Source organism: Microcaecilia unicolor, chromosome 5, assembly GCF_901765095.1.
Source record: "Microcaecilia unicolor chromosome 5, aMicUni1.1, whole genome shotgun sequence".
Taxonomy (NCBI): domain Eukaryota; kingdom Metazoa; phylum Chordata; class Amphibia; order Gymnophiona; family Siphonopidae; genus Microcaecilia; species Microcaecilia unicolor.
Window position 1 is genome coordinate 260,509,291 of NC_044035.1, and position 20,418 is coordinate 260,529,708.

The following is a 20,418-nucleotide window of genomic DNA, read 5'->3' on the forward strand; positions in this document are numbered from 1 at the left end:
ATGAGGAAAGTGTACTAAAGAAAAATTAGTATGCTTTGTGACAAGGCAGTAGCCAGGGCTTGTCACGGTAGTGGGAAAAAGCCAATTACAGGTCCCAGAAGGCATTGGGATAATCAGCTCAGAATAAGGGGTTGAGGAAAACCTTGGGTGGTGCTGCCTTATTGGAAGGGATTTGCAGCTGCCCTTTGGTGAAGAAATGGAATGTGGATGAAGCAGTTCCAAAGAATTCCTGTAGAGGGCAGGAACCCAGTAGAATAGCCTCTAGGAACAAGACTCCCCACCGTGGAACTAAAAGGAGAGAATGAAGTACCGGAACACCTTCAGGAGTTAGGGATATTCTCTCTGAGCTAGTGGTGAAGCTACCCCATTTGGCAAGCCAGGGGGAGTCCAAGGGATGAAGCCCAGTTTCCTTAGGTATAAGAGCCATACGGGAGGCCTCCTCACTGAAGAAATGTGGGGCTTTGCCATTCCCAGCACAGCTGAAAGCAAGCTAGCAACCAGGGATCCCAGCACAGCTGAAAACCAGCTAGCAAACAGGAAGAACCAGAGAGAAGTCTAATAGGGAGCTCATCCCTGAGCCTGTGGCCATAGACTAAGGAAGGAGAAGCACTCAGCCCTGCTGGAGCTGAAGGAGATATCGAAGGGGAAGTTTACTAAATGAGAACTCTGAGGTACAGGAAAGGCAGCTGTGAGATGCCTCTCTAAAGTAAATATGGCTGTACAACGGGAGGTAAGCTGCCTGTACCTCAGTAGTGGGGCAGTCAACATAAGCAAAGACTGTTCTGAATTATGAAACCTGAGTTGTATATTCTTTGAGGGAAGGGTCAAGGCCCTGGTTATGGACTTTTGTTTATTTGAGCCATGGTGGTATTAACCTTTTGTTTGCTGAAATTGGTTATGTGCTTATAGGCATGAATAAAAGAGGAAAACCAGGCTGGATCAGTTTGTGGCCTTGACCTGGAGTTAAAGGGAATTGCTATGCTGGGAGCACTTACAACATCCCAGAGTTCTGAGAAGTGCTGAGCCCCAGGGGTTTGTTACAACTTTTTTCTTTGTTTAGTGCTGAAACTTAAATATTAGCCATCTAAGATTCTCAAGCTGGGAACCCACAAACCCAGAACTCCGATTCCTTAATTTAAGGATAGCCGTCACTCCCGACCTAGTCCTGCACCTCACCACCAACTCAGCTAATCCCCACCCACCTGTTAATCTACTCTGTCACCAACTTATCCCCTCATCCATCCATTAACCTGCTCCTCAACCCACCTACCAACCTCTATCCATCTACTCACCCAACTCAATCAAATCAACCAACCTACTTCCTCACTCACCTCTACCCATCAACCCTAGCTCCTCATCTACTAACCCACTGCTCCCTACCTACCTACTGCATCCTATGTGGGTTTATAAGTGGATGAGGAATATTTTAGAACAGGGATGAGGTTTGGTAGATAGGAGCTTTAGTGTAGGGTCTGTGTGAATTTTCTGGTCCTGGAGCAGAATCTCCATGCCTTGGGAGGTCCTGGATCATTCAAAATTGAGAGACTCCGAGTCAATTGCTGGAAGTATTAGTTACTCTTAACTTCTAACACAAACCACTGAGGTTAAAATGGAACACAAACAAACTTCAACTTTTACTTCCATTTTAGTTCGCTTTTTGTAACTTTAGTTTGGATATAGCACACATTTTTAACTACTGAGTGCTATGCATCTCACTACTTTATTACAGCCAAAGTAAAGTTAAAAAATATGTATTAAAAGTTTAATTCAAGAGCTTTTGTGCACTCTTATTATAGCAGGCCCCTGGAAAGAAAAAAAAAAAAAGATAGTAATATATCATCAAACAACCAGTGGTGATATCATATACAGAGGGTGTTCTGGAGAGAAAAGCCAGCTGTGTCCAATATGAAAAGTCAGAGGAGAAATCTAGTTTATGTCCTCTGTGTTCCTGCCACAAATGTGAGATTTATAAGAGCAGAAAATGTGACACGCATGTCTAAGGAAAAACTCTCTCTCTCCTTGTTAACGGCAAGCAGATAATGAGAACTCTTGATCCAGTTTGATTAGTCAAGTTATGCTAGTTAAGCGATGCACACAAAGATATCTTTAATCCTGGATTCTGAAGGAACATTTAAGGTTCATAATATTCACATAACCTCAGCACATACTAGAGATGACATTGCCAATTGTCAATATTTAAACCACATCTACAAAACTGTTTACAATAAATCCTAGGATCATTTTGCATAGCATGGGCCTGATTTATAAAGGCCTTTCTCCAATACTGAGTCTATTGGAATTAAGCATACTAAATCATGACCCATGAGATAAGATCACATCTCTAACTTCTACACTGACCACACTCACTAGACATCAGCCTGTAAAGCATGTGACTACAGCAGTAACAGCCAGTGAAATAAAATGATCTGACAACTCTGTTATTTCAGTTTCCATTCTGTTGGGTTAGCAGAACTGCTTAAGAAACTCCATGCCTAAAATATTTACTTACTGTATGTGATGTAAGAAACATTTTTAAGGGTTAATTGATTTTCTATAATCACAACAAAGCATGCCTATATTTTTGTTTTCAAGGAAATGATCAACCAGCCATCAGGGGTAAAGCATCAAAAAAAATATCTGATTCATTTGCCAGTATTGCAAATATAAAGGTCCGTTTTACTAAGTTGCATTAGAAGCTAACACAGCAAAAACTGGATTATCGTAGACTGTGCTAAAACGTTACGCAGTAATTTTTAAAACATTTTTGCATGCTAATCACACCTAAGTAACTTTTTGCATTTTTTTCTGAGGGAGCATTCCTGCACTAGCCAGTTAGCGTGTCTACATTACCGCAAACTCACTGCTTAATGCACGGTGCTCCTGCAGTGATTTTAAAAATGGCTGCGCACTGACATCATTAGCACATGACTATTAATGAAAAAATTAGGGGTTTTACAGCCATGGTAAAAATGGCTTTAGCACGTGCGAAGGGCACACCAAGGTCAATTTTTAACACATCTTTGTAAAAGGACCACATGGAAGCAATCCAGGGGCAACACAAAGGTTGAAGGTATATATTGTCAAGATGTATCTATCAAGAGTATGCATTTACATCTTACAAAAATTATTACATATGTGCCAGGTAATGATTACAGTACAGTCTTGATTATCCGATGTAAACAGAACTGAGCTGAGGTCAGATAAGTGAAAAGTTGGATAATACGGAAACAACGGTAACCCCTTAGAAACACATGAAAAACATACCTTACGCATAAAGAACAGGTATCAGATATCTGTATTTAAAATGCAGTATTGTTTATTAACACTGACCAGCAGCGTGTGAAGCCTGAAAACAGAAAGAGAACCTGCGCACTTCTTAACGGCAACAAGATGATGTCACCAGGGGGTCTGTCAGATATGCTAGATGATCAGATTAACGAAGGTTGGATAATCGAGACTGTACTGTACTTCCAAGTAGAAGAGTTGCACAGGGACAGAAATCCAACCCATCCCCGCCCGTCCCCACTGGAATCCAACCCGTTCTCATTCGTCCCCGTGGGGAATCTAACCCGTCCCCATAAGAATTTAACCTGTCCTCACCCAGTCCTGCAAGACTTTAATGGTACATTAAAAAATTGCTGTCGACTCTCTGTCTCTCTGGGTTCAAGCCACAGCACTCCAGGCAAGGAAGGAGCAGAAGTTGGAACACTCTGGTGCGCACATGTAAGACTTCTCTGATTCACTGGCACTGTGTGCTAAGAGATTGCCACATGCACGCGGCAGTAGCTCAGGTGACATCTGATGCTTGTGCCTATGTCGGAGCTGAGGTCTGCGCATCAGCCCAGGAGCAGAGAGGATTAAAAGTAACATAGTAAATGACAGCAGATAAAAACCGTATCGGTCCATCCAGTCTGCCCAATAGTCACAATCATTATCAGTTCATGATTAAATCAACAATGAATGTGATACTATATACTTGATTATGGTCTTTCTGTGGCGTTTCTGGGACATAGACCATAGAAGTCCGCTTGGCCCTATCCTTATGTTCCAACTGCTGGAGTTGCCTCGAAGCCCACTCCAGCCTGTTCATCTTCTCATTTGTAGGACACAGACTGTAAAAGTCTGTCCAGCACTGTCCTCATGTTCCAGCCACTAAAGTTGCTGTCTAAACCCTTTCCAGCCCATCCTAAACCAGATTGCCATATATGAGACACAGACCGTACACGTCTCCTGGTATCAACCCTAGTTCATCACAGCCAGAGTCGCCATCTAAGTGTCACTCGACACATCCACACACAAGCAGTCATTTAAGTTTAGGATTTTTATAACTTCCATTTTCTAATTAGAGATTCTCTATGTTCATCCCATGCCTTTTTGAATTTCATCACCATTTGTATACCACCTCCTTTTTTTTTTAATGTATAATCAGTTTTATTGATGACATGTCAAAATAACACTTCCAACGGTGTGAGTATACAGCAATTCATATCAGAGCATATGTAAAAGATATAGATTGATAGTGGTAGACATCAAGCTTTTAGCAGTTTTATCCTCCTTCTCCCACCTTCTCTATAGTCTGTTATATGAACTGCCACTGATATGTGTGTTTTGCCAACATCCTGCCTTTCGCCAATATACGACCTGGAAGACACCTGTCATCAATTTTGTATTTTATCCATTTTCTCCCATCCCCCCAATCCCACCCCTCCCCAGGTATGCTTGCACTTCGACACTCATAGAGAACCATCAGCATACAACAGTATTACAATTCTTCCACAATGCCAACTGAACAACCTGAGGTGCATTGATACATATTTAACCTAGCAAACAAGCCAACCATAACAGATAGAACCATAACTTGTCCCTAATCTCCTTCCCCGAATCTTCTTCCCTCTTCTCCAAATCCTCCCCCCGCCCCTCCAGCACTGCTCAATACTCCAAATTCCCTTCATTTATCCCATGGGAGCCTATTCAAAATATGACTCCTCGCCCTCGATGAGATGGTATTTATAAAAGCTCCCCACACTGCTAGGAATCTCCGCTGCCTTCCCGGTGACAGACCTGCCCCCCTTGATTCCCAAACCAACAATTCGTGAAGTTTATTTCTCCAGTGCCAAAAGTTGGGCGGGCAATCTCGTATCCAATAAAGGAGAATGCATTTTTCCCCAGTATACAAGCCTTGCCAAGGAACAATTTCTCCCCTCTTGTACCTCCCATCCATAGTCTAGGTGCGCTGAATATCGCTCTTTCAAAAGTCAGAGTTATTGCTCTCCCCAGCACTCTATTCAGGTAGCGGCCAATCACTGACCAGAATAGCAAAATCGATCTACATTGCCAGATACCATGATAAACATTTGCCTCTAACCGGTGACACTTCTTGCAGTGTTGTGTATCCGATACTCCCGCTCAAAAAGCTTGCCTCTGAGAAAAATAGGCTCGATGTATCGTGCGAAAGTGACACTCCTGTAGTTCTGCACTATGTACTATGGACACCCCACTCTGAAGGGCTGCCAATATCAATTGGGAGGAGATGTTTTTGCCCGACTCTATGCTCCAGCTAGTTGCAACCTCTATCAAGTCCCTGGACATTGACAACCTGCTCAACCTATCATAGAACCAGGACACTGAAATTTGCCCCGCTGCGTCTCCTTCTAACAATTCTCTTAGTTGTCTCCCAAATTGTGGACGCAGACTATCCTTTGGTAATGTGCTCACATAATGAGATAACTGCCTATACGCCAACCAGGTGGCTGTCCCCTGCCCACATTTCACCAAGAAGTCTGTATACGGAAGTAATGCTCCAGTCTCTGTTACCAAATTTTCCAAAGAATGTATTCCCTTGTCCACCAGTGATCGAAAAACCACATTTTCATCTCCAGGCCTAAAGGAAACATTCCCCCTTAATGGTAACCATACACTACCCCTACTATCATGCCCACAGAGTGGGAGCACCGCTTTCCACAAAGACCACAAGGACTTCAACAAAACACTGCCCCGTACTTTCTCTGGCCAATCGCTTTTTGGCGAGTGCAGCAAAGAAATCAAATGCCAAGGCCGGAGATAAGTGCGTTCTAGTTCCACATGCGTATAACCATCTAAATCCAGCAACCAGTCTCTCAAGTGTCTTAACAGACACGCCTGATTATATCTCCTTATATCAGGGAACCCTAAACCTCCCATCTTTTGTGACCCTAGTAAATACTTCCACCTCACCTTAGATTTCCCTCCCCCCCAGCAAAATTTCACCACTAATTTCCGGAGTGCCTCTAAGTCCTTTTTTAGCAACCACAGAGGAAGCGTCTGTAATACATAAAGCCATCTAGGAAAGACCATCATTCGAAACAGATGTAATCGACCCAAAAGGTTTAATGGCAATGCAGTCCATTTCATCAATTGCTCCCTTGTCTCCCTAAGGAACCGTGAAACGTTAATTTCATATAATTTTGATGGATCCATTGTCAATTGTATCCCTAAATATTTAAACGAGTCTTTCGCCCAGCGTAATGGGAACCCCTCTCCCCACAATCGCCGCAGGTCGTCTGAGCTTGCCAATGCTTCCGATTTAGATAGATTCAATCGGAAGCCCGAAAAATCTCCATATTCCTCCAAGCTCTCCATAAGATAACCTAGGGAATCCCGAGGATCAGTTATTAATACCAATAAATCATCTGCAAAAGCAGCTGTCTTAAAGAGAAAGTCTCCTATATGCACCCCTTTCACATCAGAGTTAAGCTGTAACTCCCTCAACAACGGATCTAAGGTTAAAACAAATAATAAAGGGGAGAGCGGGCATTCCTGCCGGGTCCCTCTTCGGATCTGAAATCTGTCTGATACAATTCCATTAGCGCACACACATGCTTCCGGGTCCTCATATAGCGTCCGTACTGCCCTGTTAAACCAGCCTTCTATCCCATAAGCCTTCAATATCCCAAACAAAAAGCCCCAGTCCACTCTATCAAAGGCTTTTTCAGCGTCGAAACTGATAAGTAGGGCTGGATGCCCTTCCAATCTAATCGTCTCTAAAGCTGCCAAGATCCGTCTGATATTTTTGGCTATTACTCTCCCCCGTGTAAACCCTACCTGAGGCTCTGCTACCAATGATGGCAGAACTCTCGCCATCCTGTTGGCCAATATCTTGGCCAACAGCTTGACCTCAGTATTGAGCAGTGAGATGGGGCGATATGATTCTGGTTGATCCTCTGGTTTACCAGGTTTTGGAAGTACTATTATCTGTGCTGTGTTTAAATGTGCTGGAAGCTTGCCTTGCTGAACAGACCTCTGAAAGACTTCTGTCAGTACTGGGCTTATGTCATCTTGTAGCAGTTTATAAAACTTGTTCCATAGACCATCCGGGCCCGGTGCCTTTCCCAGAGCACTTTGCTTGATTACCCATTCCACTTCCTCTTTATCAATTGGGGCGCTCAGCTGTGACAACTCTTTCAGCGATACCTTTGGCAAGTCCATACTATTTAGGTAAACCTCACTATCCACCAACTGTGAATGCTGAGACTCATATAATTTAGTAAAAAAGTTCCGAAGCACTTTATTGCCCTATCTTCGTTCACCCTTACCCCTTTAGGATCCACCAATGTGGTTATCTTGCCATGGCCCATACCTCCCTTTGCTAACCGGGCCAACAGGGCACTGCTCTTATTTGCATATTTATAAAGTTGAAATTTATAAAAGGCCCAGGATTTCTTCGCCTCTGTATGTAATAGCTCATTTAAAGCTTGTTGGGTTTCCAACAGTTGTGGGGTTTTTTTTTTTCTTTTTTAAAATGTCTTTATTATATTTTAACATAATAAGTACATCTCTACATATTTGCAATGCTCAACATATGTGCAACATATTAACCTCTTCTTCCATATCAATATTTGCAAATAAACTCTTAACAATCCCTCCCCCATTCCTCTCCCCCCCCCCTTTTCTTAATGTGATGATTTATATACTTCTCTCATCTGTTCATAAGGTTGCCAAATTTGCTGAAACCTATGTAACTGGCCAACAGTTGTGTTTTTACTCGCAGGGAATGGCTTACACCATACTGCTGTCTTAGGGAAGTTACTTGTTTTTCTAACCTAAAAATTTCTTGTTTTCTCACCTTCCTTTGGAAGCTCACATGAGAGATAATTTCTCCCCGGAGAACCACTTTAGCTGTTTCACAAAACAATGTAACTTCCGACTGGTGCTGGTCATTGTCTGCTTTATATTGCTGCCACTTAGAAAGCAAGAACGGCAGAAATTTACTATCCCTATATAGGTGAGAGGGAAATCTCCAGCCACTCTCAGACTGTTGATTGCGACATCCCTGAAAACCCAACTCTACCCACGCATGATTAGAGATCATAATAGGGCCTATCTTTGTACTATCTACCTGTGTAAAAAGTTCTCTGGAGATTAACAAATAGTCTATCCGTGACAGCGTGGAGTGGGCCCTTGACATGTGTGTGAAATCCTTCTCCAAAGGATTAAGAGTCCGCCACATATCCACTAGTCCCAAAGATGACCCTAATAAGTTCACCCCTCTCACTGTTCTTGCTAGTTCTCTGTCTGTTGGCTGGGATCTGTCTAGCATGGGGTCTGCCACATCGTTTAGATCGCCCCCCAATACTATCGGAATATCACCTAGCTCTAGTATCTGTCTAATTACCTTTGTGTAAAATTCTCTATCAAAAATATTTGGGGCATACAGGTTACACAACAGGAGAGGCTGGCGTTCAAGTGTCACCGATGCCAGTACATATCTGCCCTCTGGATCTGCGATAACTTTCTTAATCTCTAAATGCAATCCCTTCTTGAACAAGATGACCACACCTCTTTTCCGTCCCACTGCTGGAGCTTCTACAAGATCTCCCACCCACCATCTTTTGAGCTTGGCATGTTCCGTCGTGGAAAGATGCGATTCCTGTAGAAAGGCAACGGAGGTCCCCCTGTCTCTAAGTACTTTCAAGATTTTATGCCTCTTAATTGGCGACTGAAACCCTCCAACATTCCAAGTAGTAAAGGTTAGCTTGGACATGTTATCCTATCCCCAGTCGCTCCTTGTAGCCTATACTACTACTACTACTATTAAACATCCCAAACTAATACCAATCTCCGAGTTTGGTTTATGAGGGAGCGTCCCAGCTGCCACCCCCCCCCCCCCCCCCAATATTTTACACTTCCCTTTCCACCCCTTCTCCCCTGTTCCATTTTCCCAACGTGCCTTGAGCAGTGCTCCCCCCCCCCTCTGTAGCCCCCCCCCCCATATCTCCCTTCTCCCTCCCTCTCCCCCAACCCTCCCCCCTCTTCTTCCCCCAACCCTCCCTTTCGGTCACCCGAATCCATTCCATTCTGGACTTAGAGCCGCCCTCCCTTCTACTAGGTATATCATCCAATCCCTCCTCCTGTAGACGCTTTTCGTCTTATACCTCCACTCCCCTGAACATAAAACATTACCCCAAAAAAAAAGAAAGAGAGAGAAAAAGGGGAAAAAAAGTATCTTTCTCTCTTCTCTTTCCCTCCCTCAACCATGCATCCTACCATCCACCTCCCGTTCCTTCCGCATCCACTGCTTTAGCAAACATGGTACTCCAAAGAACAGTTTCTGCAGTGCATGCACTCCAAAATCCACTCATTCAATATTCTTACGGTCAGTCTGTGATTTCGCAGTCACTTCTGCCCTGATCACAGCTATCTTTACATCCTTTGTCAGTCTTTGTGGGTTTCAGCCAGCGCCACTGCATCTTAGCAATTAGAACGTCCTAAGCCATCTTCTGTCTCCAAGATAGTAGAAAACACTCAAAACCCACCAATCTCCAGCCCGCTGTAACTTCCAACTGGACAGGCACACGCTTGGAACGATAGTCTTGGGGAGAAGCTACAAAAGTCTTGTGTGCTGTTGTAAAACAGTCTTAACTATCTCCATTGGAGCACACCTGTCCATGCCCTCATCGCCGATTACACTTGCTGCATTCTGGTGTCCTGCATTTTGTCCACATAAGTCTTAGCCTCCTCCACGCAGTCAAAATAATGCACTTGGCCTCCATCTTGAACTCTCAGGCACGCTGGGTAAAGGAGGCTAAAGTGGGATTTCAATTCAAATAATCTCGAGCATATTGGAACAAATGCTCTCCGAGCAGTTGAAACCTTTGCTGAGTAGTCCTGGAAACAGAGGATTCGCTGATTTTGGTATTGTAAGTGGTTTCCTCCTCTCAGGGCTTGTAAAATTTTCATTTTATGGGCATAATTAAGCACTTTAAAAATGATTACTCTGGGGCGTTCTCCTCCCACTGCCCGCTGCCCCAGGCGATGAGCCCTTTCCACTCGGAATTCACCTACCAGTTCTGGTAATGCCGCTGCTGTTGGGATCCAGGTCTCCAGGAATTTCTGCAGGTCTTTCTCGGGTAGGATCTCTGGGAGACCGACCAGACGCAAATTATTCCACCTGGATTGGTTCTCCAGGTCTTCAATTTTCTCCTCCAGCTCCTGTACATTTTTAAGGAGCTTTGGCTGCTCTGTAGATAATGTGTGGAGCTCTGCCTCCACCTCTCCCATCCGCTGCTGCACTGCTTGGATCTCCACCATAATGGACACGTGCCTCTCCTCCATTCCATCTAATTTGTCCATAATTCTCTGGAGCTTAGTGTCTATGGCATGCTCTACTGCCGCTCGCACTTCAGTTATTTCTGCAGCCCATTGAGAGCTCGGCGTGGGAGATGGCGGTAAGCTTTTCTCCGCCATTTTAGATTCTGCGAGCCGCCCTTTTTCACGGCTCTCTTTTTGCGTTACTTTCATTGCCATCCACACTTCTCCAGCCTTCTACACCTCCTCTCTGCTGCTGAAGTCTTTTTAATGCTCTGCGTTTACTTTTGCTGCGGGATTTGGATGCCGGCTAGTACGCTGTTTAATCGGGCGCTCCGGAGCAGCAACTCTTCCCCTCCTTACTCCTCCATAGCCCAACCGGAAGTCCTGTATACCGTCTCCTTAATGGAGACTTTCTGCATCTGTGCTGCTAAAGCAAGGAGGAGGAAGAGGAGGAGGAGACAGCATTCAAAGAACTTGGTACTTGGTAGGTGAGAGGCTGGTGCAAGTGCAGCATACACTTCCACGAGAACCCCACAGGAACTCCGCAGGAACTACTTCCATCCCCTTGGGATCCCTGCAGAACTGCTTTCGTCCCCGCGGGTTCCGTGGGATTCCTGCAAACCCCGTTCCCATGCAGATCTCTACTTCAAAGTCACCATAGGTTACCTAATAGGGATTTTAGTTAGAACTCTCACTTGCAATGCCTATGAGATAAATATATCTGTTGCAAGGTCGAGCTGCCAGAATCTCTCATCACTTCTTGTTCTCTTGTCCAAACTTGTAACTCACTCTATTGCAATGATCTAATTTTGTTTCATTGACCTGCCAAACGCACAGTTATAAAGCATTAACACACACAAGGAAGCATTGTATTACACTTATTCACTGATACTATTTATGCTTCTTAGGTGTGAGGGAGTGGAGATATTTCAGCATCTATGATCTCCAAAACTAGGAATAGAAATAAACATATATAAGCATGCAATCTGATAAAAGATAGAGACTGCAAAGACCACCTGGTCTGTCCATTTTCCTTTTCTTTTGTGTACTGCAGATTCCACTTAATCTCCACCTTTACCTTCAACTATGGTTTTTCCACCATTTGTCTCACTATGACTTGCCACACCCCCTCTCACCCCTGGAGATGATGTTATCCTCCCTAAACTTTAAATTTTAACAGCCTTTGTGGCACATGCTGCAAGAGCATGTATAAATGAGCAAAACATGCTCGTTGGTGCACCTCTGGAGAGCACCATATTATGCCATTGATTTGGTCACCCCTCTTTATTGTCCTTATGTATTCCTGTAGTCAGAGTCTGGTAATTTGGGCTGTATAGGCACCCCCCTCCAAGGGCTTCCTAAGGTAAGGCATGCTCAATGTCTTACTCCTATTCCTTGTACTCCTTGCAGAAAACCCCTTATTTGCTCAGAAGTTGATTTGGCTTTTCTCCTTAAACTTGAGATTATTAAATATTAGTCCATTAAAAACAAAGTATCATTTGATTTGTGATATCTTCTTGGATCATAATTTAGATGTTCTGTGTTTGACTGAAACATAGCTCTCCAAGGGTGAGACCTATTACTTGTATTTTATCTAGTCAATTGATCTTGGAACAGAGACAGATAGATTTGCCATTGTTTATGCAAATAAATTGGATATTAGCTCCTCAAACTTATCCTGTACCAACTTGATAGAATGTCTAGTGTTTAAATTCAAGGCCTCTATTTGAGTAGACTTTCTTTTTATTGAATCTGTTCCACCTGTTTCTCTTTTTTTTTTCTTTTCCATAGGAAGCTGGAAAAAAAAGTAAATATTAAAGTAAGGTGTCCTTCAGATTTTTATCTTAACCTGTGAATCCAATTTAGAGACAAAGAACGCTGGCTTTCCTCCACATGTGGCTGCGGGGCTCCGTCTATAGCCTCAGTCACCCCAACTCAATTGGTATGAGGAACTGCTTCTCCTCTACAGCGCTAATAATGGTGTTTTTCATTGAGGGCCCCTTTTACAAAAGCACACTAGCATTTTTAATGTGCACTGAAAATTAGTGTGCGCTAAACGCTAAAATGCCAATTATATTCCAATGGGCATCTTAGTGTTTAGCGCCCATGAATTTATAGCGTATGCTAAAAACGCTAGCGCACCTTTGTAAAAGAGCCCCTGAGGGAGTCTGCTCAGGATCCTCTACCAGCTGACGGGTTAAGAGGTGTCACATGCTCAGTCAGGATGAATGAAAAAATGCTCTCCTATTGGAGCCTCTTCTCTGCCTTGACAATGCAGAAGTACCAAACTGTATTGAAGGACTTGCGCATGCTGTTATAGAGACTTGCCCAAATGAAGGGGCCTCTGGCTTCAAAGGGAAAAGCTTCCTCTTTTGTTTCAGCATGGGAGGAAGACCAAACGACAGCTGGTATGGTTAAAAGTGAAGTGAAGGAAGCTATTAGAGCTAAAAGTAAATCCCTCAGAAAATGGAAGAAGGAACCGACTGAAAATAATAAGAAACAGCATAAGGAATGGCAAGTCAAATGCAAAGCACTGATAAGGAAGGCTAAGAGGGACTTCGAAAAGAAGATTGCGTTGGAGGTAAAAACACATAGCAAAATTATTTTTAGGTATATTAAAAGCAGGAAGCCGGCAAAAGAATTGGTTGGACCGCTAGATGACCGAGGAGTAAAAGGGGCGATCAGGGAAGACAAAGCTGTAGCAGAGAGATTCTTTGCTTTGGTCTTCACCAAAGAAGAACTGGGTGGGATACCAGTGCCAGAAATGGTATTCGAACCTGACAAGTCGGAGAAACTTAATGAATTCTCTGTAAACCTGGAGGATGTAATGGGGCAGTTCTACAAACTGAAGAGTAGCAAATCTCCTGGACCGGATGGTATTCATCCCAGAGAATGATACACTGAAAAATTAACTTGTGGAGTTATTGTTAGTAATATGTAATTTATCCTTAAAATTGAGCGTGGTACCAGAAGATTGGAGGGTGGCCAATGTAACACCGATTTTTAAAAAAGGTTCCAGAGGAGATCCGGGAAATTATAGACTGGTGAGTCTGATGTCGGTGCCGGGCAAAATGGTAGAGAATATTATAAAGAACAAAATTACAGAGCATATTCAAAAGCATGGATTAATGAGACAAACTCAACACGGATTTAGTGAAGGGAAATCTTGCCTCACCAATCTACTACATTTCTTTGAAGGGGTGAACAAACATGTGGATAAAGGTGAGCCGGTTGATATTGTGTATCTGGATTTTCAGAAGGCGTTTGACAAAGTACCTCATGAAAGACTCCAGAGGAAATTGGAGAGTCGTGGGAGAGGAGGTAGTGTTCTACTGTGGATTAAAAACTGGTTAAAAAATAGAAAGCAGAGAGTAGGGTTAAATGGTCAGTATTCTCAATGGAGAAGGGTAGTTAGTGGGGTTCCCCAGGGGTCTGTGCTGGGACTGCTGCTTTTTAACATATTTATAAATGACCTAGAGATGGGAGTAACTAGTGAGGTAATTACATTTACTGATGACACAAAGTTATTCAAAGTCGTTAAATTGCGGGAGGATTGTGAAAAATTACAAGAGGACCTTACGAGACTGGGCGTCTAAATGGCAGATGACGTTTAATGTGAGCAAATGCAAAGTGATGCATGTGGGAAAGAGGAACCCGAATTATAGCTACATCATGCAAGGTTCCACATTAGGAGTCACGGACCAAGAAAGGGATCTAGGTGTCGTCGTTGATGATACGTTGAAACCTTCTGCTCAGTGTGCTGCTGTGGCTAAGAAACCAAATAGAATGTTAGGTATTATTAGGAAAGGAATGGAAAACAAAAATGAGGATGTTATAATGCCTTTGTATCGCAACATGGTGCGACCGCACCTCGAATATTGTGTTCAATTCTGGTCGCCACATCTCAAAAAAGATATAGTGGAATTAGAAAAGGTACAGAGAAGGGTGACAAATGATAAAGGAGATGGGACGACTTCCCTATGAGGAAAGGCTAAAGCGGCTAGGGCTCTTCAGCTTGGAGAAAAGGAGGCTGAGGGGAGATATGATAGAGGTCTATAAAATAATGAGTGGAGTGGAACGGGTAGATGTGAAGCGTCGGTTTACGCTTTCCAAAAATACTAGGACTAGGGGGCATGCGATGAAGCTACAATGTAGTATATTTAAAACGAATCAGAGAAAGTTTTTCAACGTATAATTAAACTCTGGAATTCGTTGCCAGAGAATGTGGTAAAGGTGGTTAGCTTAGCGGAGTTTTAAAAAGGTTTGGACGGCTTCCTAAAGAAAAAGTCCAGAGACCATTATTAAATGGACTTAGGGAAAATCCACTATTTCTGGGATAAGCAGTATAGAATGTTTTTGTACTTTTTTGGGATCTTGCCAGGTATTTGTAACCTGGATTGGCCACTGTTGGAAACAGGATACTGGGCTTGATGGACCTTTGCTCTTTCCCAGTATGGCAATACTTATGTACTTATGTACTAAAACCCATCCCCACTCACCCCCAACTCTTAACCTAGTCATCTTCCCTATGTCTTTGGAAAAAAAGGGGGCTATTCAAAGATACACGAACAACACAGGCAAGACACAGCACAAGAGCTAACAAATTACCTACACCCCACCCTAGGAAGGACAACAAGTTAAAGAGGAACAATAAAGAAATGGGGGGGGGGGGGGAACAAAGAAAATACTGCCTCGATCAGAACACAAGGCTGCAAGATGGTCCAATAGCTTTTCCCATTTGGCCAATGCCTTAAAACACATTGCCCAGTTTACCCGTTACACAAATCTTTATACTCTATGATAGGTCTATCCTGTAGTAAATCTAGCTCTGGTATGACTGAATCTACCTGGAATTTGTGCACTCTGAATAGATAGACTTTTCTTACTACCAGTGAGAGAACTTTGCTAATCTTCCTTTTGAGACTCTAATCTTATGGAATGAATTCTTAAACAAAATGTTGGATAAAATGGCTCTTTGGAAAGAACAGATTTTGAATTTTAAATACAGAACATCATGGTACCACCTTGGACTTCAGACACTAAAAAAGAATTGCGACAAAGAATGCCTACCGTGTAAAAGCAGGGAAGCTGAGCATACAACTCGTACAAAGACACCACATGTATGTATTGATTTTCAGTTTTACAAACTAAAAAGCATTATTCTACATTAATTCAGAGAGGACTACTTCTACATTATTTAGCATTATTAAGACATTGATTATAAGAGAGTCTTGAAAAGATAAGATGTCAGCAGAAGAGACACAGATTTTGAAACCTAGGTGTATACAAATAGATCTTGGGCATAATCATTGGGGAAATCCTGAAAACCCAACTAGGTTGTAGCCCTTGAGGACCAAGGTTGCCCACCCCTGCCCTATAACCATCCACTCCTCTACCTCCCTTCCCCAGAACCTCAGTACCCAACCCCACTTCCAAAATCAACAAACACAAGCCAAACACAAATAAGAGAAAGAATAGGCCCTGCCAACTGTACCTCCCAACTAAGCATGGGGCCCACCACTTTCCCCAAACTAAATTAACCAACTCATCCCTTCCACATCACCCAAACAGTCCTTCAACAGTCCAAAACTGGAGAAGGAAAATGAAGGCCAAATACACATACACACTCTCCATCTTTCTCTAAAGCCTGTCTTCCCTCAGGTCATGACAAACAAAGTGCTCAACCAAATTAACCGAATCAAATACAGCCTCCTTGCCTGACCTTCAAGTGTGCCAGATAAAAAGTGGCATACTGTACTTCCAGTGCATATAGCTCTTTCTTTACTGGAAAACTCTGCTGATGCTATTGCAAGTCTGCAGAAAAGTCCTGTAAGACGTAGCGACATTGGTCTTGAATTTTCACCTCGTCCAAACTTTAAGCAGCATCTAGGATACTGTGTTTGTTTCCAAACTGTAGAAATGAATTATAACAGCCCCAGGCCAATGTTCAATGCATGGGATCATTTTAGCAGAAAGCTTCAGCTAGGTGATAAGCCTCATGGAAAAGAACCCCATTGGGTCAATGCTTTCAATATTTTCAGGTAATCTTTTTTCAGGTAGTCAGTAAACTGCTTTGTGCGATTGCTCATAATGCAGTATATCAAGTGATGATTAAACAAACAAACAAACAAACAAACATAATCCAACCATTCAAATGTTATTCCACCATAAGTGGTTTTCAATTTTGTCTTGTTTGGCCTGGAGCAACTTCTGATCTCTCTCCAGCCTTTTGATTTTACGCACAGTTGCAGTTAGAATCCTTGAGAATCGCCAACCAGTTTTTTAAGTTATCCATGTTTACTACATGCTTTGAGACAGCAAAAATGAGCTGAATGACCTTGTCCATCATGCCCAGCTTAGAATCCTACTGCTTAGAAATTTTAGTGGCCAAGCTTTCTATAGTGTGCTTAGTCTCCTCCATGCAGTCCATAGAAAGAGAGAAATGCTGGGCCATGCTTCTTCATTTGGTTCCATCGCTACTTCAAACAGACGTGGGCTTTCCTCATTTTTGTCCAAACTTTTAGGCCACTTCCTTAGTTTTTTTTTTTTTTAAACATATCACAAGAATATGGTATAGGTGGCTCATGCATAATATATGTAAATATATATAAATAAGGTGGCATGAGCTCAGGCAGCACACGTCTCAGTCAGTGTAAGATGTGATACTCGGCACACCCCATCTGACACAGAGGAAGATGCAAAGTTCTCCGTTTGGGTGCCCTTGGCAGGTAGCGCAGTTGTCAATTTCTGGGTGCTCTCAACATCTATTTTAAAACACAGAGGTCTGGCTAAACCTCCCGGCACCAATAAAGAGATGACAAAAAGGTGAACACAGAAAAAAAACTTGAAAAATAGTTCTAAGAGTACTAGGATGAAAAGAGGCTCATATGTGCAACAAAATTTCATTTTGAAGAAAATATACCACAAAGGGAAGGAATTCTGACCAGCTCTGTAGAAAAATGAAGACTCAGGAGGCCCCGCATGTAAAAAAAGTTGTTCTAAACTGTGGAAGCTTTTTCCCATGCTAGGTTCCATCAGATGACATCACCTCACTTATAATGACCTGACATCCTCAGAGAATTAGCTGCATAAAATTTTGAAACCTGCCTTCCACCAACGTAATATTAAATTTACATTTCTTCTTACAGTAGCTCATACTTTTACATGAAATAGCATGGTACCCCAATGCATGTTTAATGGAAAGTAAAGGATAATTTTCCCTCTGTCTCCCACTCTTTCCCCGTTGGTAGTTCTTAATACCCTGTTCTCTGCTCCAATCTGTAACTTGACTCAAACTGATATAACTGAACTTAGCAAACACTACAGAGACAGGAAAAGAGAAAAAAAAAGCTCTTCTGAGAGAGCACAGGTACTGCACTCTACAGGCTCTGTTTACTAAGGTGTGCTAGCGTTTTTTAGCATGTGCACTAAATGCTAGAGTTGCCCATATGTTTCTACAGGCAACTTTAGCATTTAGCGCATGCACTAAAAATGCTAGTGTGCCCTTAGCACTGCTAAGTAAACAGGGCCCTAAGCGACATCCAACAGAAGAGGTATCATCAAGACCACTGCAAAGGGTGGGCAAAGACATGTTTACCTCTCGCCAGCTCTCATGTATTAGATTCAAGGCGAGTTACAATACAGTGAACAAGCTGACAACAAAACATCAGGAAAATACAATAAAACCTAGAAGAAAAAAAGAAAACATGTTAAAAATTTAAATTTGAAAGTTAAATTAAGGCCCATCCAGTCTCGTAAACAAGCTTTCAAAGCTTTATGAAATAAAAAGCAATTTTTCATCAGGCGTAATTCAATTGGAAGACCATTCCAAATATGAGCCGCTAAGGAGAAAAATGATAAGTACATAAGTACATAAGTAGTGCCATACTGGGAAAGACCAAAGGTCCATCTAGCCCAGCATCCTGTCACCGACAGTGGCCAATCCAGGTCAAGGGCACCTGGCACGCTCCCCAAACGTAAAAACATTCCAGACAAGTTATACCTAAAAATGAGGAATTTTTCCAGTCCATTTAATAGCGGTCTATGGACTTGTCCTTTAGGAATCTATCTAACCCCTTTTTAAACTCCGTCAAGCTAACCGCCCGTACCACGTTCTCCGGCAATGAATTCCAGAGTCTAATTACACGTTGGGTGAAGAAAAATTTTCTCCGATTCGTTTTAAATTTACCACACTGTAGCTTCAACTCATGCCCTCTAGTCCTAGTATTTTTGGATAGCGTGAACAGTCGCTTCACATCCACCCGATCCATTCCACTCATTATTTTATACACTTCTATCATATCTCCCCTCAGCCGTCTCTTCTCCAAGCTGAAAAGCCCTAGCCTTCTCAGCCTCTCTTCATAGGAAAGTCGTCCCATCCCCACTATCATTTTCGTCGCCCTTCGCTGTACCTTTTCCAATTCTACTATATCTTTTTTGAGATACGGAGACCAGTACTGAACACAATACTCCAGGTGCGGTCGCACCATGGAGCGATACAACGGCATTATAACATCCGCACACCTGGACTCCATACCCTTCTTAATAACACCCAACATTCTATTCGCTTTCCTAGCTGCAGCAGCACACTGAGCAGAAGGTTTCAGCGTATCATCGACGACGACACCCAGATCCCTTTCTTGATCCGTAACTCCTAACGCGGAACCTTGCAAGACGTAGCTATAATTCGGGTTCCTCTTACCCACATGCATCACTTTGCACTTGTCAACATTGAACTTCATCTGCCACTTGCACGCCCATTCTCCCAGTCTCGCAAGGTCCTCCTGTAATCGTTCACATTCCTCCTGCGACTTGACGACCCTGAATAATTTTGTGTCATCGGCGAATTTAATTACCTCACTAGTTATTCCCATCTCTAGGTCATTTATAAATACATTAAAAAGCAACGGACCCAGCACAGACCCCTGCGGGACCCCACTAACTACCCTCCTCCACTGAGAATACTGGCCACGCAATCCTACTCTCTGCTTCCTATCTTTCAACCAGTTCTTAATCCATAATAATACCCTACCTCCGATTCCATGACTCTGCAATTTCTTCAGGAGTCTTTCGTGCGGCACTTTGTCAAACGCCTTCTGAAAATCCAGATATACAATATCAACCGGCTCCCCATTGTCCACATGTTTGCTTACCCCCTCAAAAAAATGCATTAGATTGGTGAGGCAAGACTTCCCTTCACTAAATCCGTGCTGACTTTGTCTCATCAGTCCATGTTTTTGTATATGCTCTGCAATTTTATTCTTAATAATAGCCTCCACCATCTTGCCCGGCACCGACGTCAGACTCACCGGTCTATAATTTCCCGGATCTCCTCTGGAACCTTTCTTAAAAATCGGAGTAACATTGGCTACCCTCCAGTCTTCCGGTATTACACTCGATTTTAGGGACAGATTGCATATTTCTAACAGTAGCTCCGCAAGTTCATTTTTTAGTTCTATTAATACTCTGGGATGAATACCATCAGGTCCCGGTGATTTACTACTCTTCAGCTTGCTGAACTGACCCATTACATCCTCCAAGGTTACAGAGAATTTGTTTAGTTTCTCCGACTCCCCCGCTTCAAATATTCTTTCCGGCACCGGTGTCCCCCCCAAATCCTCCTCGGTGAAGACCGAAGCAAAGAATTCATTTAATTTCTCCGCTACGGCTTTGTCCTCCTTGATCGCCCCTTTAACACCATTTTCGTCCAGCGGCCCAACCGACTCTTTGGCCGGTTTCCTGCTTTTAATGTATCTAAAAAAGTTTTTACTATGTATTTTTGCTTCCAACGCTAATTTCTTCTCAAAGTCCTTTTTTGCCCTCCTTATCTCCGCTTTGCATTTGGCTTGGCAT

At 42.9% G+C, this 20,418-nt stretch overlaps 1 protein-coding gene across 5 annotated transcripts in view; it reads right to left on the minus strand.

Moving 5' to 3' along the window:
* Window positions 1-20,418, minus strand: part of CMSS1 (cms1 ribosomal small subunit homolog) — a 488,636-nt gene that overhangs the window by 50,006 nt on the left and 418,212 nt on the right. The window contains exons 1-2 of one of the 5 annotated variants that reach the window (XM_030204067.1): window positions 9,582-9,592; window positions 5,025-5,028 (exon numbers count right to left, since the gene is read on the minus strand). The exons of the other annotated variants lie outside the window; for them this stretch is intronic. The gene's annotated coding sequence lies outside the window, so the exon portion shown is untranslated. Of the gene's footprint in view, window positions 1-5,024; window positions 5,029-9,581; window positions 9,593-20,418 lie in introns of those variants that run through there. 5 annotated transcript variants of the gene reach the window in all.